This window comes from Nicotiana tomentosiformis, chromosome 3, assembly GCF_000390325.3.
Source record: "Nicotiana tomentosiformis chromosome 3, ASM39032v3, whole genome shotgun sequence".
Classification (NCBI taxonomy): Eukaryota; Viridiplantae; Streptophyta; class Magnoliopsida; order Solanales; family Solanaceae; genus Nicotiana; species Nicotiana tomentosiformis.
In genome coordinates, this window is record NC_090814.1 from 94,424,164 (window position 1) to 94,450,584 (window position 26,421).

Here is a 26,421-nt window from a genome sequence, read left to right on the forward strand (position 1 = left end):
TGCATACTAGAAAGACAAATAAAGGCAAAGATTTGAGAAACTTTCCTTTGTCGGCTCTTCTCTTCTCTTTTTTTTTCTTTTGAACCACTTTCCTTGCACTGCTTTATTCCTGTTTCAAACAAAGGAAATTTTGTCAGTTTTAAAAGTGGTGGTCGATTTGTGGCCTTAAGTCTTGGGCAGCTTGGCTTTTGCTCAATCAGCTTGAGTCGGTTTCAAGAGACTTTTTGCTTTACATCATCCCTGATCATTTCACACCCAGTACCATTTGTATTTGTGGCTCAATCAGCCTTATCTCAACTGGAGATCTTTGCTTAGGCGACCTTTTCTATGTCTTGAATGTCTTTATGCTTTTTGAGCAATTTGTCTGTCAGAGAGAATCACAACTGGCAAGTGACTTTTGCATGATGTGCACACTTCATAGTTCTTGTTCAGTACTAAAGAGAGCCCGAGCCCCTGATTAACCTCGAGGTTATCTTTGCTTGCTTTAGCCAAGTAGGCTGACAAGGGTATTTTAGGGGGAAGCCTTTGCATGAATCCTCAAGGCATGTTGACTGTAATACCTGACTGTGCTTGCCAAATTTACTTTGTGCAACTGAAAAGCTGGTAGCAGATTTTGAAATCTTTTCTTGCTTGTTTTGACAAGGACTAACTCAAAGTGAAGGGACACAATGGTGCGAAGAAACGGTATTAACAAGAAATGCCACTGTCGGAAGGACAGAAGGAAGAGTTTTTTTTATTTTTTTTATTTTGCGGTAACTAGCCTTAATGATCATGACATGCATTTTGGACTTAACGGCCTGATCTATCAAACTGATCCAATCTTCCCTTTTACCATTCTTATGACCTTTGAAGTCGGGCTTGTTCGTGCCAATCCTTTGCATCAGCTTTACGACTCACTATCGACTAATGGTGCCCCGAGGGATTTTCACCAACAAGTCTCTCTTCTTTATTCATCTCTGCTTACCGTCGCCTTACAGTGCCTGTGAGGGTTTTCACTAGTAAGACTCTCTCATTTTTCTTCTCTTTTTCTTTTTCTTTTGCTTTCTTGTGTGAGCAACTTGCCAGTATTCTATGACGCGTGACAACCATTGCTCATTGCATGCTTCTCTTGACATTCTTGAAGGCATATCAGGAGGTCTTTATTTGGAAGGATTTTGGATAGGGTTGGAAAAGAGGGATGTCATGGAGGCTCAAAGTAGACTCAAAATAAGGGGTTGTAGACTTACAACTCTTGGAATCGACTTTTTCAAAAGTGAAATAAAATCTTTGCCCCAGTTTCAGATATTGGGGATTTTTGGATTTTTTTTTTGAATTCTTATTTGGTTGGACCGAACCGTGTAAGGCTGCCTACGTATCCTTTTTAAAGGAATCAGGTCTAACGTAGTTCAAACATCTAACCTAACTTTTTTTATCTCTATCTTTTTTTTCCACTTCTTTTTTTTTCTCTTTTCTTTTTTTCAAAACAAGTTGCCCCAACTTTTATTTTCTGGGGGCATGAGCTTTTCACTGTTCTTTTCTTCTTTTTTTTTTTACTTGTACTTTCTAAGAGTTGCCCCAGTTTGTACTCTTTGGGCATGGACTTTTATTTTTATTTTTTTATTTTTTTTTGGACTTTTAACTCTAAACTAGATTCCAAAAGAGGGTGGTCGAAGAAAATAACACAGGCTCAAAAGGGGTAACAAAGGGTATAAAGTGTTTAGGTAGCACAAAAAGGGCCTCCCAGCCTCGAGAACTCCAAACATATTATCTTTTACGGTCACAACATTGATGACCATGTTTGTCTTCTTGGTTTGTCATGGTCGAAAGACACTTTCCATCCCTTAATGTCAAACTTTCCAACAAACTTCAATTGATTCTTTCCCAAACCCGATCTTCACCATGATTTGAAGGTAAAACTTACTCGAGCTTAATTCCAAAGTGTTTCGACTCTTTGTTCAACCTCAAAAATATTTTTTTTCTTTCGGTTATCCGATTCAAGATTAAATCAATTTTCTAAGATCTGGCCAAAAGTTCCGCATGCATATCATGTCACTAGAACTAGCGGCGAAAGAACTAAGCATAGAATGAAACAAAGACAAACTGTATTTCATTGAATAACGGATAGAAGGATTTGACAATAAGACAAACAAACTGAAATCCGAGTTACGACCCTAAAATAACCCGGCTAATGAAAATAGCAACAAAACGAACAGACAAGACTCACACAAACAAAATAGAGGGATAGAAGTGTTTGACTCAATAAAACAAATAAAATATGGATCACACCCTAGAATAACCTAGATAATAGAAAAAACATCAAAACAAACTACCAAGATTCCTTCCTAGTGAGGAGGGAATGACTTTTCAATTGCTAAGCTTGATATTTAGCCACAAATTTGCTCATCAGAATCACCATGGCCTTCTCCAATTTCAGTCGGCAAGTTCCCGAGAGGATTCTCATACTCCATATCACCACACATCATCCCCACAAAGTGTGCATCATCATGTGCATATAAAGGATTCTGCGTGATGTTTTGGGTGTCATTATCTTGGATCACTATCAGTTTTTCCTGGATCATCCTTTCTATTTCTCTTTTCAAATCCCGACAACTTTCAACATTATGTCCCTGGGCATTGGAATGGTATTCACACCTTTTAGAAAGGTCAAAGTTTCTTGCACGTGGGTCCACATGATTTGGAGGAATAGGTGCAATCATGTCATAATGCTTTAATTTCTCAAACACACTTGCATAGGACTCTCCTATTGGTGTAAAATTATCTTTCAACCTTTGTTCCCCTCTATACCCCTGGCTCCGTTGTGGGTTATAGGGCATTTGAAAATTTTGTGGAGACTGGTGGAGATTTTGCAGTGCTGGTGCTCGCTTTCTGGGGGTGTCTTGGTGGTTGGACAACATACTGAAATGGAGCAATAGAGTATTGTGGGTTCTGAAGTGGATAGTAGTGCTCAGGGGAATCATCGGAAACCTGATGAGGCTGCTCATACCTTCGAGATGTTCTCCTAGGACCTCTTCTCGACCTTATTATCATCGTGGTTTCTTCATCCTTCTCATTCGTGTCACTAAAATTATCAGATTCAATTTTTACAGCCTGAGTTGCAGCTTTGAGAACTGCTTGACTTATAATTTTGCCTGTCTTAAGGCCATTCTCAACCATTTCCCCAATTTTGATTGCTTTCAAGAAGGATTTGCCTACTGCGGACATCATGTTTTGAAAATAATCTGGCTCTTGAGCCTGAAAGAAGACAGTGATTAGCTCGTGGTCATCTATGGGTGGCTTAACTCTAGCTGCTTGCTCTCTCCATTTAATGGCATATTCCCTGAAGCTTTCAGTCGATTTCTTCTTCAAGTTAGAAAGGGAATTGCGGTCTGGGGCGATGTCGATATTGTACTGGAATTGTTTGACGAAGGCCCGGGCCATGTCATCCCAGACATGCCAGTGAGAGGTGTCTTGATCAATAAGCCATTCAGAGGCCACCCTGTCAAGCTTTTCCCAAAATAAGCCATTAGCAATTCTTCATTTCTTCCCGCACCTCTTAGCTGATTGCAATACCTTTTCAAGTGAGCTATGGGGTCGCTGTGTCCATCATACTTTTCAAATTTGGGGATCTTGAAACCAAGTGGCAAACGAACATCGGGGAACATACATAGATCCTTGAAGGCAACACTCTTCTTACCTGCTAACCCTTGCATATATTTCAACTGCTGTTCTAAGCTTTTCATTCTTTGGGTCATTTCTTCCTGTGCCATCTTACGGGCAGGATTCTCAATCTTTGCAGGAAGATCGAATAGGTACGAATGGTACTCAGGAGAATGGTATTGTTCTTGTTGGGTAGCAAATTGTGACTCGTGAGTTTTCTTTTGCACCACCGTCGGTTGTGGGATGGTGAAGACGGGTATAACAGTAGTGGTTGTCTGATTGGTTGTCAATGGCACACTTTGGGAGCGCGCAACAGAAGTTTCAGTTGTAGTCATACAGTTGGGATAAAAACTGAACCCAGGTGGATAGGATTGATCGGGCAATGAGACTGGAATGGTAGTAGTCGAAATAGATGATGAATAGAAAAAGGCGGTCCTGGGCCATTGGCCCATGCTTGACACATTTCAGTCATTTGCTGCTTCAGTACTCTATTTTCCTCAACCACAGTAGACTCTTGTAGAACCCTCTGACCCTGAGTCTCTTGAGCACTTGTAACAGCTTCGATGCCAGTTGTCAATGGCATTTTTTCCTTGGATATTGTGTTGCTAACTTACCACAAACTGACTACCTCAAACTTTTTCTATGATTCAAAACAAGAGACACGTTAGAATGGACTCAGTCGGTCCTTATTATCATCATCATTTTTATTTTATTTTATTTATTTATTTATTTGTTGGTCGATCGAACCTGATGTGGGTTGCCTACGTATCATGTGGGAACATGAATCAGATCGTGCGTAGTTCGGGAGGATCAGAAATAAGGTAAATAAACTAACCCTTTTTGGATTTTGATTTTTTCTTTTTAATTTCCGAAAGAAAGACTTATAAAGAAGAAAGAAAATATTTTTGAAATTTGATTATTTTTCTAATTTTTTCTGATAGAAGGACTTCTATATAAGAAAGAAAAATATTTTTTTGGCTTTTGATGTTTTTGTTTTTTTTTGGATTTTTGGGAGAAAGACTTTCTAAAAAAAAAGGTAGAAAATATTTTTTTTTTTGGAGTTTAATTTCATTTGTTTTCTTTTTCTAATGAAAGACTCCTACAAATAAAATAGTTTTTTTGGTTTAAAATTATTTTTTAATCTTTTATTTGTTTGGGATTTTCTTTAAAAAAAGACTCCTAAAAGAAGGAATTAAAGGAAATATTTTTGGATTTTTAAAAATGGGGTCTCAAAGAAAAACTTTCTAAAGAAGGAAATAAAGGAAAATATTTTTAGATTTTTGAAAATTGGGGGCCGGAACTGATTAGATTTGCCTACGTATCTCACATCCGGTGAGAATCAGACCCGCGTAGTTCTGCCAATTTTGATGCGCAGAAAGATATGATTTGTTTTGAAAAGATTTTCTTTTTTTCTTTTTTTTTTTTGAAACTTTGGCAGAGTAACGAGACTATTTGAATATCGAGATTATCAAAACCGGACATTTTTCTATCCTACCTCACTCTTGGTTTTTTTTTCATTTTCTTTTTTCTCTTTTTTTTTATTTTCTTTCCATATTCTAGCAGCCAGTCAACATGCAAGCCGAAACAAATGAATACACAAGTAGCACGTAAAATGCATTAGGATGGTCTTTTAAATTGGGTACACCTGTCCTAGACAGACCCAACCCCTGTGTTGAGTCTCCAAAGTCAAATGTACGTGAAGCAAACAAACGTACCTACTAGGGATCCGGCTTGAGGCTATGTTATTTTAGGCTTAAAACCCTGGGTATATGGTTCTAGACCTGGCTTACTCGAGCGGACAACTCGAGCCAGGGGGAGAGGGGAGGGCAACGTACCGGTAATCAAAAGACCATCCGGCTTTGTAACTGATCCGATCCTCGTTCTAAATTAGGATATGACACTAACAGAAAAGAAGTCACGCCAGCGTGCACTTCCCAGAAGATTTATAAGACTCAGAGAGGAGAATGGTTTCGTGACAGTTTATATATAGTCCAAACAATATCAAAGCAGTTAAAATAGGCATTTAGCATATTAGGCTCAAACATGTAAAAAATCAGATAATAAGTAAAAGCCAAGTATAACAGTCATCTAAGCTCGAATTCTGAACCCTGAACCAGAGATTCTGGGTTCGGTCCCCAGCAGAGTCGCCAGAGCTGTCACACCTCCTTTTTCCCAATGGGGGGGGGGGGGAGGGAGGAGGTAAGGGAGTTTTTTCAATTAAGTAACATTATTCGAAATGGGATTGTTTATTGATCAGAGTCGCCACTTGGAATAAGTTATGGTGTCCCAAGTCACCGGTTTATTTTAAATCCCAAATCGAGGAAATTTGACTCTATTTATGGTCCTCGAACATAGAAAACCGGCAAGAAATTCTGTTAACCCGAGAGAAGGTATGAGGCACTCCCGAGTTCCGTGGTTTTAGCACGGTCGCTCAACTATTAATAATTAGCCTAATTATCTGATTTATTACATGTTTTAAAATCTATTGTGCATTTTATCTTTTTGACCGCTTGTAATATTTATGAAATTTATTTGAACAAGTCGTGATGTCGTGCACTCGTTTGTTTTTGTACATATTGCGAATCGCGTCACGTGAAACGCACCCGCGATTTACGACATGCTTATTTTATTATTGTTTGAAGTTATGGTCAGGTCACATGAAATGCACACCCGAATTGGAATTTACGTATCGTGACCATGCCACGGGAACCATACCTATAGTCACGATGATTTATTATTAATCGCGCCTAGAGCAAGCTACGATGTTCATGAATTATACCCTAAACTAATTTGAGATTATTGTGAGGCCATAAGAAGTATGGAAAGTTTTTGTGGAAGAGGTGATGTGAATTAATTAACACGAAATTATAAGAAAAATCTGCTAAAGAATTGAAGTTAATGTGGTGATCCCATAATTTATTCCATAGACTTATGAATGTGACTAATTAGAAAAATAAGGCATGAAGAATATTTTAAGCCTAAAAAACTCCTTTAATTCTTAGCCAACAAGTCGACATGCCACCTAAAATCAAATGGCCAGAATCCTTACTAACCATAAATCTCTTGATTCATTACAATTACAGTCACGTTACTAATAGCCAAACAAAACTCATACCTTCCATTTCAGTTCTTATTTCAGCCGAAACAGATTGATAATGCCATGAATTAACACGGAAGAACTTTAAAATAAATTCGATAACTAAACGGCTAAATCTACAACATTGAATATGAGTATGACATGAACAAGTAACTAAAACAAAGCTAATAATGCCGCAGATCCACAAAGACAGGATTCTGAATAATTTTTATGGCTAAACATGCTAGATTTATAAAATCATAAATAATTACAGCACAAACAACCAGAATTTTTATTCATAATCTCCAAGAGAGAGAATAAGTGAATATCCACATACCTAGTAACAAAAATCAGATAAGAACGACCACATGAAAGTTTGAAGTTCAAGACTGAAACTCAAACTATGGAACAACAACGACAAACAACTCTTCAAGCTCCATAGCCAATGCACATGAGTTACTCGGACACTATAAGAGACTGATTTGAGAGAATAGAAGCTATGTCAAATCTTGGTGGAAACGCTTGAGTCGCCACTGTTTTTTAGTCTTTGAAGTCCATTTGTGCTTTTATTCTCTAGACCTCGAATGAATTTGTTTAAACAAATACTGGATCTTCATGATCCTTGAGTACAGAGGTCGAATCGTGCCTCATATGATGTTTTGAGATCAATGAGATCTCTGCAATTCTGAAAGATGTGGTGAGGTAGAGAAGAGAGGGGAAAGAGGGGGTGCGCCGCTGATATTTTTGTGAAAGGGTGGAGTCTTTCTTTGTGTGTCTGTTGGGTGGTGTTGAAGTGTAGAGGAATTAGGTTTAATTTAGGAATTATAAAAGGGTTGTGGGTTAGGGAATGGGTAAATGGGCTGAGGGGAGGAGTGGGCTCAGGTCCGAAAATGGGCTTCACCAATAAATTATTTTGGCCCAAATTCAATTCTTTCTTGTTGAACAAAAATAAAAATACTACCAAAATAATTTAATTAATCTTAGTTAATAAGAATAAACTATTTTTGTGTTTTTAAACTTATGTTTTAAAATAAAAATTAAAAGTTGATGGAAAATCCTATAAAAATGAAAATAAGTAAATATTTTTGAAATACTACTTTTAAAAGTTGCGCGGGTCAAAAATTACATGCTTACAGTGTGTATTCGAGCCTTTGTAAAACGTATTCCAAGTATGGTACGTTTTGTTATTTGTACCTGATTTTTTTTCTTTGTTCGGGTTTGTACGTTTTTTGATTTTTGTTGCTTGGTTGGCTTTGTCATAAATTTGTTTGAGTAGGCTGAACGTGGTTGAAACAAAGCCTAGGTTTGATTATGGCCGAGGGCTAGTAGGTGTCGGTTCAGGGTTGAACACATCGCACATTTAGTTAGGGTCGTGGGCTGATTAGGTGTTAATTTGACCGAGGTCGAATTTAACCTTTAATTCGAACGAGGTCGAATGTAACATTTAATCAATTGAGGCCGTAGGCCGAATAGGTGTTAATTTGAACGAGGTCAAATGTAACCTTTAATTAATTGAGGTCGTGGGCCGAGTAGATGTTAATTCGAATGAGTCGAATGTGACCTTTAATTAATTAAGGCCGTGAGCCGAATAGGTGTTAATTCGAACGAGGTCGAATGTGACCTTTAATTAATTGAGGTCGTGGGCCAAATAAGTGTTAATTCGAACGAGGTTGAATATAACCTTTAATTAATCGAGGCCGTGGGCTGAATAGGTGTTTAATTCGAATGAGGTCGAACGTAACCTAATTCATCTAGGTTGTGGGCCGAATAGGTATTTAATTTGAACGAGGTCGAACGTAACCTTTAATTGATTAAGGCCGTGGGTCGAATAGATGTTAATTCGAACGAGGTCGAATGTAAACTTTTAATTGATTGAGGCCGTGGGCCGAATAGATGTTAATTCGAATGAGGTCGAATGAAAACTTTTAATTGATTGAGGTCGTGGGCCGAATAGATGTTAATTTGAACGAGGTCGACTGTAAACTTTATTTGGGGAGAGCAGAAATAAACTTCATGTACTTGTGCTTTGTTCATATTCTTGGAGAGATTTACATATTTTCCGGGCGTTGGCTGGTAGTCCAGTCCCAGTCCCGGTCTATCTAGTACCTTCATTGGTCGAGCTGGAAAAATAGTGAGAGATCGAGCAATGAATTGGCCATCCAGTGTCTTTGTCTGTATGCACTTCAATCCTGACGTGTCCCCGTCATCGCCTCATTAAAAACCTCCTCGAGAAAACCTAATTGGGACAAAACTCGAGTGAGGGAAAAAGAGTGTGACTTTGGGAACCTCGTCCTTTAAAAGTTGAAGTACTTGAGGTGCGTAATGTTCCAGTTGTTTAGGAGTCTCTTTCCTTCCATTGTTTCTAGTGTGAATGACCCTTTGCTTGCTTCTGCCATGATTATGTAGGGGCCGTCCCGATTTGTTCCTAGCTTGCCTTCCCGTGGATCTTTGCTTGCTTGTGTTTTAGCTTTAAGCACGCAATCCTCAAATTTAAGTGGCCTAATCTTTGCTCTCTTACTATAGTAGCATTCTGCTTGTTGCTTTTGGGCGATCATTCTTACGTAGGCCATATCTCTTTGTTCCCTGGCTTCATCGAGTTCTTGCCTTCTACTGTCATCGTTCTGGGGTCCGCTTTCATGGAAGTATCTTAGGTTAGGCTCCCCGACCTCGACTGCATCATTCCCATAGACTAACGAGTATGGAGTTTCCCCTATGCTCGTTTTTGGCGTTGTCCGGTAGGCCCAGAGTACTTCTGGTAATATTTTTGGCCACAGTCCCTTGGCGTCTTCTAGCTTCTTCTTTATGATGTTCAGTATTGACTTGTTGGAGGACTCCGCTTGCCCGTTACCCGCGGGGTGTTAAGGCGTTGACAATATTCTCTTGATGTGCCATTTTTCAAAAAGTCGGCGACCTTCTTTCCTACAAATTGAGGTTCGTTGTCGCAGCTGATTTCTTTGGGGAGACCAAAACGACATATGATGTTCTTTCATATGAAGGCGACTTGTAAGGCCCCGTTAAAAAAAATATTTTCTAATGATTTAAGATTTTAAAGTGAGCCAACTGTATTCGGAAATAACGTATTCGAGTATTAAAGGAGACCCATGGGATAGAACTACATCATTTTGAAATGAAAATATGTGTTTAAGGTGTGTTGGAACATACTAAGGAGTTTTGTGAATGGCAAGAACTTGTGTGGAACAAGTTGGATACATTAAGTGGAAAGGATATTTCCATTAGCACAAGACCCAACTTCAAACGAACAGAACTACCGCAGTATAAATACTTAGGTGGTGATATACCTATCAAATTAAAGCGCTCCGAGTCTAGTTTCCAACGTATCAAACCGTTTGTTATTTGAATATTTCTATAGAAAGTTATGCCCATTTTACCGGACCTATTTCATATGCATGCCTAGATGTGCGGCCGCGCATATTGGAGGGTATTCTACCTTGTGTGCGCAGCCAGATGCACGGTCACTTGCCTAGGTGCGTGACCGCGCACGTAGGAGCCCTATAAATACCCCCAAGGCCGGGTAGAGAGAGGGTCTAAGTCATTTCTTTGAGTTAGGGCTTGCATATCAGGAATCCGTCCAACACTTCCCTCCCATGAACCAAGGTATTGTTTCTGGAGAAATTTTGAGTTGATTACTACTCCTAAACACTTATATTAACTAGGATTAATCTTGAAGATCCATAAATTTTCATTCAAATCTTCAAATTGGTCGAGAACACTACAAGTTGGGATTTTCAAGAGTCTCACTACAAGAGGTATGTCTACCATCTCTAACTAATCTATGGTGATTAATTATATATGAAATATGTGTTATGACTTATAGGATGGTGATTGGAATCCAAAAATGCTTTAACCTAGGTTGTGTTGGTATTGTAGAGATTCTAAAATAAATTAATTGATATCATTTATGGGTTGGGAGCGAAGTGTTGGGCATGCATGTGCTAATGGAAGTTGTGAGGTGAATCATTGGTGTGGAGGGTGGTTGTTAGGTGAAACAATTCCATGGTAGGAGGTTGTAGAAAGATATGCACACTAGATGTTTGATAAAAAGTTTAAATGACTTAAAGTATAGGAATCTTGCTAATATTGGTGCAATTGTGTTGCATTGTTGTAGATTGAATTTGTTTAGTATGGTGGAATGTTGTAGTATTATTAAGGGGAGAATTTCAGGTATGTTGGCTAAACTCCTTTTTTGAATTGAACCCCACAATGGCCTTGTAAGTCCCGTGTTGCTCATTATAAATTGATTATTTCGAATAAGCCTTGCGTCAAGAGATATATGCGTTCAATTTGTAGTCCAAATGTACTTATTATGTTGAGTTACTATTTGAGAAGGTGATTAAGCATGGGTTGTGTGTTAATATGTTATGATTTGAAAACGTGATTCTAATAAAAACTAGCATATCAAATTGTGTAAGAAATCATATGTGCCTAAGACCCTTAATTTGGTTAGTTGCTCAAATGTGTATTTAAAGTCTTGAGTAGAAATGCTTTGTTGTTGATAATCTATAAGGATTAGGGGTGGGCATAAAATCCGAAAAACCGAATTCCGAACCGAATCAAACCGAATTAATTTGGTATTTCGGTATCAGTTTTTTTGATATTTCGGTATACTTCGGTACAAAAATTACGGTATTTTGATTTTTCGGTATGGTATACGATATTGAGTTTTTGATATTTTGGTATTTCGGTATACCGAAATACCGAAATATTTAAGTCTTGGTCTCTTTCTTTCATAGCTTTCTTGCTTGTTTCGTGTGATTGCCATCGCTTTAGCACGATTGTGTTGTTTATTGTCTAAGGGCTGAAGCTAAGTAGCAGTCAAGCTAACTTCGTTGCCCTCACCGAACCCTCAGAAAAATAGCTCTGTGACAATTGGTATCAGAGCCTAGGTTCTTACATGTCTAAGAACTCACATCGCAACATAGAAGAAACCCACATTGAAGAGAATCCAGAACCACAGAGAGGTATGGGCCGAAAGCGCGACAAAAGTAGGCCAGAGACGCATCTCCACCTGATAGCGAGTTGCTACCCTACGTGGAACCTGAAATTTCCGAAGCCAGAACTCTCGATGAGAGAGTTGACATGGTAGAAAAGGGTCTGACGGCCTTTCACTGTCGTATTGCCGCCGCCGAAAATAATATATGTTCTTTTGAGTTAGTTTCCCTTGATGGACTTGGCGAAGTCAAAGGGAACATTCAGGATCAAGACAACCTTGAACTCAAGCTCACTGAGGCTTTGTCTGCCTTACAGGCAAAAGTTGATTAAAACTGCGTCTAGAGGAGACAGCAGGAACCAGCGGGCGAGGTCCCGTCACTGTCCGAGAAACATGTATTGAGGCTCCTAAACCCAAAGAATTTTGGGGTGAAAAAAGCGCTCAAGACGTGGAAAACTTCTTGTGGCAACTAGAGGCTTATTTTGAACATATGAGCATAGCCAGCGATGCTACCAAAATCCGAACGGCAGCCATGTACCTAGCTGAACCGCCATACTTTGGTGGCGAAGGAAGAAGACAGATATGGAGAAAGGAACGTGCTCCATTGACACATGGAAGCAGTTCAAAGAGGAGCTAAAATGGCAGTTTTACCCTCAAAACGTTGTGCACGAGGCTCGCCGAAAGTTAAGGGAGCTCAGGCAAACATCCTCTATCCGTGAGTACGTGAAGGAGTTCACCACACTCACCCTTCAGATCCCCAACTTGACCAGTAAGAATCTATTGTTCAGTTTCTTGGATGGCCTGCAGTATTGGGCCAAACAAGAATTGCAAAGGCTACAGATCGACACCGTCGATGAGGCTATTGTAATAGCCTAATCATTGTCAGATTTCCGGACCGGAGCATCTAAGGGAAATAACAACCGAAGCCAAGCTGCTGCTGCTCCAAAGACAGACACCCACCGAGGTAAAGGCAAATTTGTTCCCAACCGGAACAACGATAACAGAGGCAACCGCAACCATTCTTCCCACTTCAGCAAGAATTATGATGAGAAGAGGAAAGAAGGCACGCAAATGGATGCTCACCGGGATGTTTTCTACCTTTGCGGAGACCCTTCTCATGTTGCTCGATTTTTCCCTACACTGAACAAACTAGGAGCAATTGTTGCAGCCCACCAACAGCAAGGACAAACTACTGCTCCTACCGACAAGTAACCCGAGGAGCATTGAGCACTAACTGATGGTGCAGGACAGGGGAAGAACAAGGTTGTAGTCTTGTTCAATCATATGGCCTTGATAAACCACATGACCATTGCCGTTGTTGTCGCCCAGCCACCTAATGTGAGGTCCTGTGAATCATTATTTGTCGATGCCAAGTTAAACGGCAAAGACGTGTGCATCATGGTTGACACATGTGTGACATATAATTTTGTGACAGAGGAATGAGCTAGGGATCTTGGACTTGTCTTTGTATCCAGCGACACGTTGATGAAGACCGTCAATGCCTTTCCCACTACCGTTCATGGCTTTGCTCCTAACGTGCACATTGTTTTAGAAGGCTGGCAGGGATTGATGGACTTCACTGTTGCCCCCATGGACGTCTTTGACATCATACTGGGATTGGATTTTTGGTACGATATCAACGCACTTATCGCGCCGCGTATCAACCAGTTTTACATAAGCGATCCCGAAGGCTCGTGCATTGTGCCCCTTGTTCGGGTGCCATAAAATAGAATGCATCTGTCCGCGATGCAACTTGTGAAAGGTTTCAAGAAAGGGGAACCAACATTTCTTGCAACCTTGACGGGAATCGTTGAGAATTCCCTTGAGGCAGTAGCATTGCCTCCCTGCATTGAGCAAGTCCTTGAAGATAATAAGGACGTGATGCCGGAAGAACTTTCCAAACAATTGCTACCACGAAGGGAAGTTGATCATCAGATCGAGCTTGTTCTAGGGGCGAAGCCACCCGTCATGTCGCCTTATCACATGGCGTCCCCGGAATTAGAGGAATTGAGGAAGCAACTCAAGGAGTTGCTAGAGGCTGGCCACATACGACCATCCAAGGCACCTAACGGAGCACCTGTCTTATTCTAGAAGAAGAAGGAGGGTACCATGCACTTATGTATTGATTATCGGGCCCTTAACAAGGTCACTGTGAAGAACAAGTACCCCATACCTCTCATTACTGATTTATTTGACCGCTTGGGGCAGGCTAAGGTATTCACCAAGATGGACTTGAGGAAAAGCTACTATCAAGTGCGGATTGCCAATGGAAATGAGCCCAAAACAATTTTTGTTACATGCTATGGGGCTTTTGAATGGTTGGTAATGCCATTTGGGTTGACCAACGCTCCCGCAACATTCTGCACCTTGATGAACAAATTGTTCCATCCTTTCTTGGATCAGTTCGTTGTCATCTATTTAGATGATATTGGGGTTTACAACAACAATATGGAAGACCATGCGGAACACCTTCGCAGGGTATTCAAGGAACTAAGGGAAAATGATCTATGCGTAAAACGTGAAAAATGCAGCTTCGCAAAGCCCATAGTACAGTTCCTCGGGCATACAATCAGCCATGGGGAAATTTGGATGGATAGGGACAAGGTGGAAGCTATCTAGAACTGGGAAGCACCAACGAAGGTACCGGAACTTCGGTCCTTCCTAGGCTTAGCCAACTATTATCGGAGATTCATCTTCGGTTACTCGTTTATTGCATCCCCACTCACCGACTTGCTAAAGAAAGACAGGGAGTGGGAATGGAGCGAAATATTCCAGGAGGCATTTGAGAAACTCAAGGCAGCAATCACCAAGGAACCTGTATTGGCCCTTCCTGATTTCTCGAAAGTTTTTGAAGTCCAGACTGATGTGTCTGACTTTGCTATAGGAGGCGTACTGATGCAAGAGGGTCATCCTATAGCCTTTGAGAGTCGAAATTTGAACGACGCCAAGAGGCGTTACACTGTCCAGGAGAAAGAAATGATGGTTGTAGTCCATTGCCTAAGGACATGGCGTCATTACTTGTTGGGGGCTCATTTTGTTGTCAAGACTGACAACGTTGCAACAAGCTACTTCCAGACCCAGAAGAAGCTGTCCGCCAAGCAGGCCCGTTGGCAAGATTTCCTAGCTGAATTCGACTACACCCTGGAATACAAACTGGGGAAAGCTAACGTAGTTGTCGATGCTTTAAGTCGCAAGACAATACTGGCAACCATTGTTAGCTCAGCAAGCAGTGGAATCATCAAGACCATCAAAGAGGGCATACAACATGACCCCGTGGCAAAACAACTTCTTGCCTTGGCCAGTCAAGGCAAAACTCAGAGATTTTGGGAAGAAGATGGTCTCTTATACACCACTGGCAAAAGAGTACATGTGCCCAAATGGGCAAATCTTAGGCGTACTCTGCTAAAAGAAGGTCATGACACTGTCTGGGCAGGTCATCCAGGGCAAAAACGCACTTTAGCCCTGATTGAGTCTTCTTACTACTAGCCTCGGATGCAGGACGACATCGAGGTATACGTGCGCACTTGTCTAGTTTGTCAACAAGACAAGGTGGAATACAAACTCCATAGGGGTTTACTTGAGCCGCTGCTTGTTGCAGAGAATCCATGGGATAGCATCACCATGAACTTCATTACGTGTCTGTCAAAATCAGAAGGATTCGGCACCATTATGGTGGTTGTCGATAGATTCACCAAGTATGCAACCTTTTCGGCCACCACTGCCGGTTGCAAAGCTAAAGATGCAGCACATATATTCTTGAGGGACATCGTAAAATATTGGGGTGTGCCTAAGCACATCATTAGTAATCGAGACCCTCGATTTACCGGCACATTCTGGAAGGAATTATTCAGCTTGTTAGGAACTGAACTGCACTTCTCAACAAGTTTCCATCTGTAAACCGATGGACAGACGGAAAGGATTAATGCGCTCCTCGAGTGCTATCTGAGGCATTATGTCAGCACTAATTAAAGAGACTGGGATAAGCTACTGGATATAGCCCAATTCTCTTACAATTTGCAACGCAGCGAAGCGACCAGGAAGAGTCCCTTTGTGCTTGCAACTGGGCAACAACCCAACACTCCTCAATCATTGATCATCAACGTCGAATTGAACAATGCGGGCGCTTATCACATGGCCAAATTTTGGGAGGAACAAGCCGATCTAGCCAGGTCGTATCTTGACAAGGCTGCCCGCAAAATGAAGAAATTTGCAGACCGGAAGCGTCATCCAGTCAACTACAGGATTGGAGACAAAGTCATGATGAAATTGAATCCACGACAGTTCAAATCACTGCGAGGCGTACATCACAGTTTGATTCACCGATATGAGGCCCCATTCGAGATTGTTGCCAAGGTGTGTATAATCTCTTACCGACTAGACATGCCGCGTCATCTGAAAATCTATCATGTCTTCCATGCTAGCCAACTGAAACCATATTTCGAAGACAAGGATCGGGCACAGTCCAGCCGAAGTCAAATATTTACTACTACACCTGCAACAGAGAAGCAAATAGAGACCATCATAGATCATCAGTTGGTCCGTGGGAAAGGATGGGGCAATTCGAGCGCACAGTTCCTTGTTCACTAGAAAGGAACTTCCCCAGAGGAGGCATCATGGGAGAAGTACGAAGATTTATGGCAGTTCAGGGAAAAAGTCCACAATTATCTTCAGTTGTGCGGTGCCGGGGTCATCGCCATTTCAAGTGGGGGAGAGTGCACCGCCCCGCCGTCACACCTATTAATTTTTCGCAATTCCAGCGATGGTGTGGCTTGGCTAAGCCCAAATCTCTGACAGCCATCAGTGGGAAAATACTTGGGGCCTCACAGAAATTATGAGATGCCATCAAAAGGCACCTTTGGCATAAAGTCAGCAGACCAAGGGACAAGCAGCCGAAAGTGGGAGAGCATATTTGACATTCTGGGCCATGGTTGACAGCAGGATCCCTCTAGGCTGCCTTTCCAGCTTTGCCATGCTGGAATGCCCCAGGTAGCTTTCCAAGCTGGAATGCACCAGGCTGCTGGACAGCCTTGCCAGCCCTGTCAACCACCCCCTTTGTATAGCCATTTTAATTTCTATAAATAGGCTTTAGACTCATTCTTTGTAATCATCAGATATTCGATAATACAACATAAAAGGGCACTTACCTCCCAAATCTTGGTCTCTTTATTTCATAGCTTTCTTTCTTGTTTCATGTGATTGCCATCGCTTTAGCACGATTGTGTTGTTTATTATCTAAGGGCTGAAGCTAAGTAGCAGTCGAGCTAACTTCGCTGCCCTCACCGAACCCTCAGAAAAACGGTTCCATGACAATAGGCTTTCATTGGTTCTATTACAATTGAACAAATAGTGCACAACTTTTGTAACACTTGGATCGTATCACTAATGCTCAATAATTAGCCCATTAACATCAATTATCTAGTCTAGATCTGAAAGGAAAAGAAGATAATTTCAATCAGTTGTATTTTTGGTATTGTCATCAGCACTTCCTTTGGTGCTTTTGTGAAAAATACATATCAGAAAACAAAAGGAAGAAAAGAAAGGTGCTTTCAAATTTCTATAAGTCATGTCCATTACAGGAAGAAAAATATATATTCTTACTTTATGTGATGGGTTACCTCTTCATTTCTCCCAATTCAACTTGACCACTTTCCCATCTCAACATTAGTTGATAGTAATACTACTCTATGCTCTCTTAACATATTTTTCCTTAGCTACTTAATTTTTCAACATTTTAAACTATATTATAGATTCTCCTTTTTCTCTATAGAATTCTAAACAATTGATGTCTAACCCTTTATGCAAATAAGAAAAAGGATCAAGTTTGTCATTGCTATCTAAAATTGACCTAAATTAAACTAATGTAATCTGTCATTCTAACTCTAGAAAATAACTTGAAATAATGAAAAATATACTTTTTCAAGAATCAGACATAAATTGAACCAGAGAAATGTAGAAGATTTTGGCCTCACATAGCCCGTGCATTACTCACATCGACCTGATAAGGTAGGTTAGATTAGACACACCCTGCTATATCATGTTTAGTCCAGCAAGCAATAGAAACTGCTAAACCAAAGAAATGCACCAGCTAGGCCACCCTTACAAAAGCGTTCTCAAAGCTTTTCAAGCACAGTCTAAAGTAAGTGTTGTAATGATAAAAGAAATACTAGTATATTCACTTAGTGGTCGAAGTTCTCCTTTTACTCGGTGGCTTTTTATGGTTCTATTTCATAGTGACGGATTCAAATTTTAAATGTTATGCTTTCTTGTCCACTTTAAGTGACTTTTTAGATGTTTTCACACATATTAATGTAGACGGTCAAATCCGAGTTTGTTCTTTGTGCGACTAATCAAGATTGGAGCATGATGGAGCGAGGTTCGTCATTATAATATCGAGCTGTGATGTGAAGTTGGAAGGTCGAGCTCGATACCCAAAGACAGATTAGTACCGAGATCGAGTCAAGGTCGAGCTCGAGATCCAGAGACCGATCAGTACCGAGATCGAGTCAAGATCGAGCTCGAGATCCAGAGACCGATCAGTACCGAGATCGAGTCAAGATCGAGCTCAAAATACAGAGACCGATCAAATACCGATATCGAGTCGAGCTCTAGACCCAGAGGCCGACCATATCGAGACCGAGCCAAGGAACAACAAAGCCGTTATAGCCGCATTTGGGGAGAGAATCTCTGCTAAAATCACGGCTTGAATCAAGAAAAAGCCAATTAATTAATCTATCATGGGATCCCCACTATGTATTTTTAATTATATCCAAAGTAGGATTCCTTCAGTATATTAGGAATGGCTAACATTTGTAAAGGGGATGAATTCATTGATTCATACATTCTCACATTCAGATTTTATTGAGATTTACATAACATCTAGCAAATATTATCCTTTTTGGGGCTTTTGATATTGATTCATCCTATTCACTTATCAGTTATTTCTCTACTTAATTTGGGTTTGTATTCACTCCTTCTTTTACATTCAATATTCGATATATCTCTACTCATTTTTTAATTTGTACTAAGTTATACCACATATCCTTAGAACTACGTATAAATTCAACTCTATCCGTTTTTTGGGTAAACAGTTTGGCGCCCACCGTGGGGCTAAGGATAACAGTGGTTATTTGGTACAAATCTCTACAAAACACACAATTTTACACTTGCTCTTGGAAGTGTCTTTGATTTCAAGTTAAAACGCCGAACTCTCAATTAATAGCCCTAACTATCGACAACGAAGTTGGCCTTCAAGATGAGAATAACAACTTGACGATCGGGGATGAAAAGACACTCGTCGATCCCGTTGGAACTCGGGTCGTAAATCCAATTGACGTCAATTCACATGTGGCCATTGAGGCGAACTAACGTTCTAACCCTGAAAACATCATTCATGGTGGAACTCTATCTGTTGTTCGAAATACCCAAAATGTTGGAGAAGATGGGATCAGCCTGCGTATGATTTTCGTAATGTTGCAAGCTCAATAGGTAGCGATAGCCCAGTTGCAAAGCCAAATCCAAGCACCGAGCAGGGCCGAGCCCGGTCCACCCTGAGAAGTCACCCACAAAACGGGGCCAACTGTAGTAAAATTAAATGAACAAGAATCGGGGACTAGTACCCGAAATTATTAGGATGCTCGAGGAAATGACAAAACGAATTGAGTCAGGAGAAAAGAGGATTGAAGCAACGACAAAAAAGTAGAAACTTATAACTTCAGGGTTGATCAGATCCCGAGGGAACCACCGGTATTGAAGGTCTTAGATTCCAAAACAATCATACAAAAGCATGCCCCCCCGAGCGCGGCTCCCAAACCAATCCCTAAGAAGTTCCGCATGCCCGAAATTCCTAAATATAATAGGACGACCGGCCCCAACGAACATGTCACCTCTTACACATGTGCCATTAAAGGGAACAATCTAGAAGACGACGAGATCGAATCCGTATTATTGAAGAAGTTCGGGGAAACCCTGTCAAAGGGGGCAATGATATGGTATCATAATTTACCGCCTAACTCTATCGATTCTTTGCTATGCTTGCAGATTCTTTCGTAAAAGCACATGCCAGAGCCATATAGGTCGAGACCAGGAAGTCGGACCTTTTCAAGGTAAAGCAAAAAGATAACGAGATGTTAAGAGAGTTCGTATCTCGTTCCAAATGGAACGAATGGATCTGCCATCGGTCACGGACGATTGGACTGTTCAAGCTTTCATTCAAGAACTGAACGAATGAAGCTCGATGGCTTCACGAAAGTTGAACCAGAACTTGATCGAATACCCAGCTGTTACCTGGGTTGATGTACACAGTCGATAGCAATCAAAGATTAGAGTCGAAGACGACCAGTTGGGTTCTAGGTCCGTTATTAAAAGGGACATCAACCAAGAACCAAGGTCGAACAAGGACCAGTATCGGCCATATAACGGAGATCGTAGGGGTAGCGAACTTGCACGCAACTCCGTACGAGGCGAAAGGATAAGTGATCGAGGCCAAGGGTCTCGGGGGCTGATGAATAAGAATGGGTTCGACAGGCATACCGGACCTAAGGAAGCACCACGGTTATCAAAATATATCTTCAACATCGATGCATCTGCCATCGTGTCGGCTATCAGACGCATCAAAGATACTAAGTGGCCTTGACCTCTGAAGTCCGATCCAACCCAGAAAAATCCTAATCAAATGTTCAAGTATCATGGCACCCATGGCCACAGAACTGAAGACTGCAGGCAGTTGAGAGAGGAGGTAGCTCGGTTATTCAATGAAGGGCACCTTCGAGAATTTTTAAGTGACCGGGCCAAAAACCATTTCAAAAATAGAGATTTCAATAGACAAAACAAACAAGAAGAGCCACAATACATCATCCACATGATCATCGGAGGGATTGATGTCCCCCAGGGCCGGCTCTTAAATGCACTAAGATGTCGATTGTAAGAGAGAAGCGATCTTGAACTCAGGATTACACACCTAAAGGAACCTTGTCCTTTAGTGACGAAGACGCGAAAGGAATCATATAGCCCCATAATGATGAACTGGCAATATCTGTACTAATGAATAAAACTCAAGTTAAGCGCGTATTAATTGATCCAGGTAGTTCGGCTAACATCATTCGATCAAGGGTCGTAGAGCAACTCAGTCTACATGACCAGGTCGTGCCCGCAACCCTAGTACTAAACAGATTCAATATGGCGTGTGAAACTACTAAGAGCTAGATAATTTTGCCAGTAAATGTGGCTGGGACCATCTAAGAAACGAAGCTCCACGTGGTCTAGGACGATATGAGATATAACGCCCTATTCGGGAGGCCATGGATCCACAACATGAGAGCCCTCGACCCTTCCACCAGGTTATGAAATTCCCAACATTGGAGGGAATCATAATGGTCTATGGGGAGCAACCGGCCGCAAAGGAAATGTTTGTCGTTGATGAAGTAATTCTAAAATTTTCACTATCATCGATAAAGGGATCAGATTCGAAGGAGGAACGGGATACCAAATAGCAATCACAAATGTCAGCCTCGGCCCAACTAGAGAATCAGAAGACTCATGAAGATGATGACTATGGGATCCCTCGATCCTTCGTGGTCCCCGATGATTTCGACGCTACCAAATAAACGGTCGAAGAACTGGAGCAAATCATGCTAATCAAATATCTGCCCGAGCAAAATGTATACCTGGGCACGAGGTTAGATCCCGAGCTCAGGAAAAAGCTTATTTAATTTCTTATAGCTAACATGAACTATTTCTCTTGGTCCCATCTTGACATGACAGGGATCCCACCGGAAATAACCACTCATAGATTAAGCTTGGGTCCGAAATTTCATCCGGTAAAGCAAAAATAAAGTCCCCAGTCCGAGGTCAAACATGCCTTCATCAAGGACGAGGTAACCAAACTTCTTAAAATAGGATTTATTCGAGAAGTAAAATAACCCGAATGGATAACAAACGTGGTGGTAGTCCCTAAGAAGGGAAACAAACTTAGAATGTGTATAGATTATAAAGACCTGAACAAAGCATGCACTAAGGATTCGTTTCCTTCACCTAATATCGATCGTATGATCGATGCCACAGCCGACCACGAGACTCTCAGTTTTCTCAATGCCTACTCTGGGTAAAACTAGATACAAATGAACCCGGAGGATCAGGAAAAGACCTCGTTTATCACTAAGTACGGTATCTACTGCTATAACGTAATTCCATTTGGACCCTCTTTACGGACGGTGCCTCGAACGCGAAGGGGTCCGGACTAGGCATCGTATTAAAATCACCCACAAGTAATGTAGTTAGACAGTCTATCAGAACTACAAAATTGACTAATAATGAGGCCGAGTATAAGGCCATGATTGCAGGTCTCGAACTAGCTAGGAGCTTGGGAGCGGAAGTCATAGAGGCTAAGTGTGATTCCCTCCTCGGGGTAAACCAAGTTAACGGGACTTTCGATGTCTGAGAAGATCGAATGTAGAGGTACTTGGATAAACTACAGGTGACTCTACATCGATTTAAGGAATGGACTTTGCAACATGTACCCCGAGAACAGAACAGCGAGGCTGACGCTCTTGCAAACTTAGGTTCATCAGTCGAATATGACGAACTCAACTCGGGGACTGTCGTACAAATCATGAGATCGGTAATCGAAGAAGGCCACACCGATATAAACTCCACAAGTTTAACCTGGGATTGGAGAAACAAATATATAGAGTACTTCAAGAACGGGAAGCTTCCATCAGATCCAAAGGAATCAAGAGCTCTGCGCATAAAGGCAACACGGTTCACCTTGAACGAAGACGGAACGCTATTTAGAAGGACATTCAATGGACCATTGGCAATATGTTTGGGACCAGGAGATACCGATTACATCCTACAAGAAATTCACAAGGGCACTTGTGGAAACCATTCCGGTGCAATTCGCTGGTCCACAAAGTAATCAAAGCAGGGTATTATTGGACCGATATGGGCAAGTATGCAAGGGAGTTCATTCGAAAATGCGACAAATTCCAAAGACACGCGCCCTTGATTCATCAACTCCAGGAGCTACTCCACTTGGTCCTATCTCCAAGGCCTTTCATGAAATGAGGAATGGACATCGTTGGCCCCCTCTCATCGGCCCCAGGTAAGGCTCAGTTTATTTTGTTTGTGACTGATTATTTCTCTAAATGGGTTGAAGCACAGGCTTTCGAGAAAGTCAGAGAAAAAGAAGTGATAGACTTCATTTGAGACCACATCATATGTCGATTCGGGATAACATCCGAGATTGTATGTGATAATGGAAAATAATTCATCGGCAGCAAAGTAACTACATTCCCCAAGGATCACAAGATCAAAAGGATCATATCAGCACCGTATCATCCCAGTGGGAACAAACAAGCCGAATAGACCAACAAAACCATCATTCAAAATCTTAAGAATAGATTGACCGACGCCAAAAGAAAATGGAGAGAAATACTACCCGAGGTCCTATGAGCATACCGCACAACATCGAAATCCAGTACCGGAGCAACACCATTCTCGTTGGTTTATGGCGCCGAAGCCCTGATCGTGGCTGAGGAATAATTATATAGAATATCTGAAGACTGGAAAATTTCCCTCGGATACAAAAGAGTCGAGGGCCATGCGTACAAAGGTAGCCCGGTTTAGCTTGTCCGGAGATGGATCCTTGTTCAAAAGAACATTCGATGGCCCACTCGCGATATGTCCAAGACTAGGGGATACTGAGTACATTTTGAGGGAAATCCACGAAGGCACCTGTGGAAATCATTCAGGCACCAAATCATTGGTTTGGAAAGTGATCATAGGCGGCTACTACTGGATCGATATGGAAAAGGACGCGAAGAAGTTCATACGAAAATGTGATGAATGTCAAAGACATGCTCCGATGATTCATCAACCCAGGGAGCTGCTGCATTTGGTTTTGTTACCATGGTCGTTCATGAAATGGGGAATGAATATCGTTGGCCCCCTTCCGTGGGCACCCGGTAAGGATCAATTTATATTATTTACGACTGACTATTTTTGTAAGTGGGTAGAAGCTCAAGCATATAAAAAGGTCAGGGAGAAGGAAGTCATTGATTTCATTTGGGACCACATCATATGCCGGTTCGGAATGCCGACCGAGATCATGTACGACAACGGGAAACAATTCATCGATAGAAAGGTTAGCAAATTTCTCGAAGATCATAAGATCAAAAGGATCCTATCAACACCTTACCAGCCTAGTGGGAATGGACAAGCAGAATCGACCAACAAAACCATACTCCAAAACCTCAAGAAAAGGTTGACCGACGCTAAAGGAAAATGGAAAGAAATCTTGCCCGAAATCTTATGGGCATACCGTACGACCTCGAAGTACAGTACTGGGGCTACCCCATTCTCACTGGTTTATAATGCCAAAGCTCTAATACCAGTCGAAGTCGGAGAACCAAGTCTCAGGTTCCGATATGCAACCAAGGAATCGAACGATGATGCTATAAACATGAGCCTAGATCTATTAGATGAAAGGCGCGAAGCAGCCTTTGTCCGGTTGGCCGCCCAAAAATAGCTGATCGAGAGATATTACAATCGAAGGGCCAACCTTCGATACTTCAATGTTGGGGACTTAGTGTTAAGGAAGGTCACACTAAACACCGGAACCCAAACGAAGGAAAGCTGGGGCCGAACTGGGAAGGACCTTATAAAATTATCGAGATCACCAGTAAAGGATCGTACAAGCTCGGAACAATGAACGGTAAGCAACTACCGAACAACTGGAATATAACTCACTTGAAGCGATACTATTGTTAAGGTATGACCCCATTCATTTCCTTTTATTTATTTACATTACGAACTAACACTTGCAGGCAATCATCAAAGAACGATACAATCTTAAGGCCTGAAAGCATGCGTTGCACTCTTTTTCCCTTGAACCGGTTTTATCCCAAATGGATTTTTCGGCAAGGTTTTTAATGAGATAACAATAAATCGTGCTAACTTAGAATTGAAGGCCGGTTACGAACTCGTATCGAAGATCACGACCACAGTATTCGAGGCCTCTATACACTCGGCCCCGAACACTGGGGGCATCACCCTCGGATAACGACTTTAGCAAGGAAGGAACCTTTATTATTGAATGGTCTCGGCTCGATCTATAGGATTTACTGTAAGGGCCAAACAGTCAAATGAACCATGCCCGCATAGTCTACTCGAGACCTGGCACAAAACTTGTACACATGTGTAACTATTACGCACAGAATAAAAAGAAGTTTCTACCTTGCGAATAAATATCCTGTCTCTTAAGAATTTCTCTTTTTTCTTTTCCTCTTAAGGAATTTCTTACATTCGATCCTCTAAAGGTATCGAGCCCAAGGGCCTCCTTTATTCGGGGTTCAAACGATCACTCCTAATCAGGGGCTGCCGTCCAAAAACAAACTCGGACGGCTCAGGCTATCGGAGCCCGGGGGCATGAGACCTATTAGGCAGTGCCCAAACCTTAAAGGCTACGGCCATTCCTATTCGGGGACTATTATCTTAGGCAAGCCCAGATAACTCGGGATAACAAGACTGCTGGGCAACACCCGAACTAAAAGCTACAGTCATATTAAAATGGCTCGGAGACGTCCAAGACCCATAACAAAAAACAAGGCCTTCAAAATTTCATAATTGGCTCTAAAGGCTACCTTCGGCAAACTATAATCTAAAAAATCATAATTACTTTGGAAAAAAATGTTTCTGGTCATACCGAACCCCAACAATGCCTTAAACAAAATAATGTCGAAGGCAAGGCATGTTCGAACCTCCGAACATGACCTAACTATTTTATGCTAATGCATTTCGATCATTGCAAACATAAAGAATAAAGCAAAGGAAAACAAAATTCTTAAACTGTCGAAGAGAAAAACAAGCCTTGTATATGATATACAGTCTTTACAAAGGCCAAATGGCCTTAACAAAAAATACTATAGTACACAAGTACAAAAAAACAAAAAAGCAAAATTTTTTTTACAAAGGCATCTAAATAGCCTGGTCTTCTCCACCCCCGGGTCTATCGGAACCCTCAGAGTCTTCTCCTCCTCCTCCTCCTTCTTCTTCTTCTTCTTCTTCTTCGGGGTAGGCCAACTTCTTGGCCTCGACCTCGAGCCCCTTAGCAGTTTCGTGCACCTCGACATTTTTTCTTGCCGCTCAAAGGTGGGCCTCAACCGAAGCCATCTGCACCCAAGAAGTCTCCTTTTCTGAGGCAAGGCGGTCCATTCTGCCCCTCCATTCGTCGATCTCGGCCTTGACAACATCCATCTCAGCTCGTATTTGATCGACCCAATCGATTTTTTGTTGGACCTGTGGATTCTGACCGTTAGTCACCAAGTCTAGTTCATCATCACTAACCTCAAATACTTTTACCTCTTTCACCAGAACGGTATGTTCTTTCTGAGCCACATCTAACTCGGCCCGAAGACTCTTGGCCTCTTCCTCACGTTGCTCACTGAGAAGTTTGTACATATCTCTCTTCTCAATAAACTCTTTGGCTTCGGCCATGAGGAGACTCAGCTCTTCTCGATATTGGAGGAAGGTCTCGTGATGAAGCACCGAGGCATGTGAATACAAGGAAAAATATTAAGATCATTAAGTAACCAAAGTTGGAAAATGAAAAGTTTTGGTAACACCTTACCCGATTCAATACCTGCTATGCTTCGTTGAACAAGCATGGAGATTTTACCTCGTTCATCTTTGCCTGGTCTTCTTTAGGCACCAGGCACCGGAGGTAACTAGCCACACTAGGCGCGGAAAGTACCCGGGCGTCCCCCGG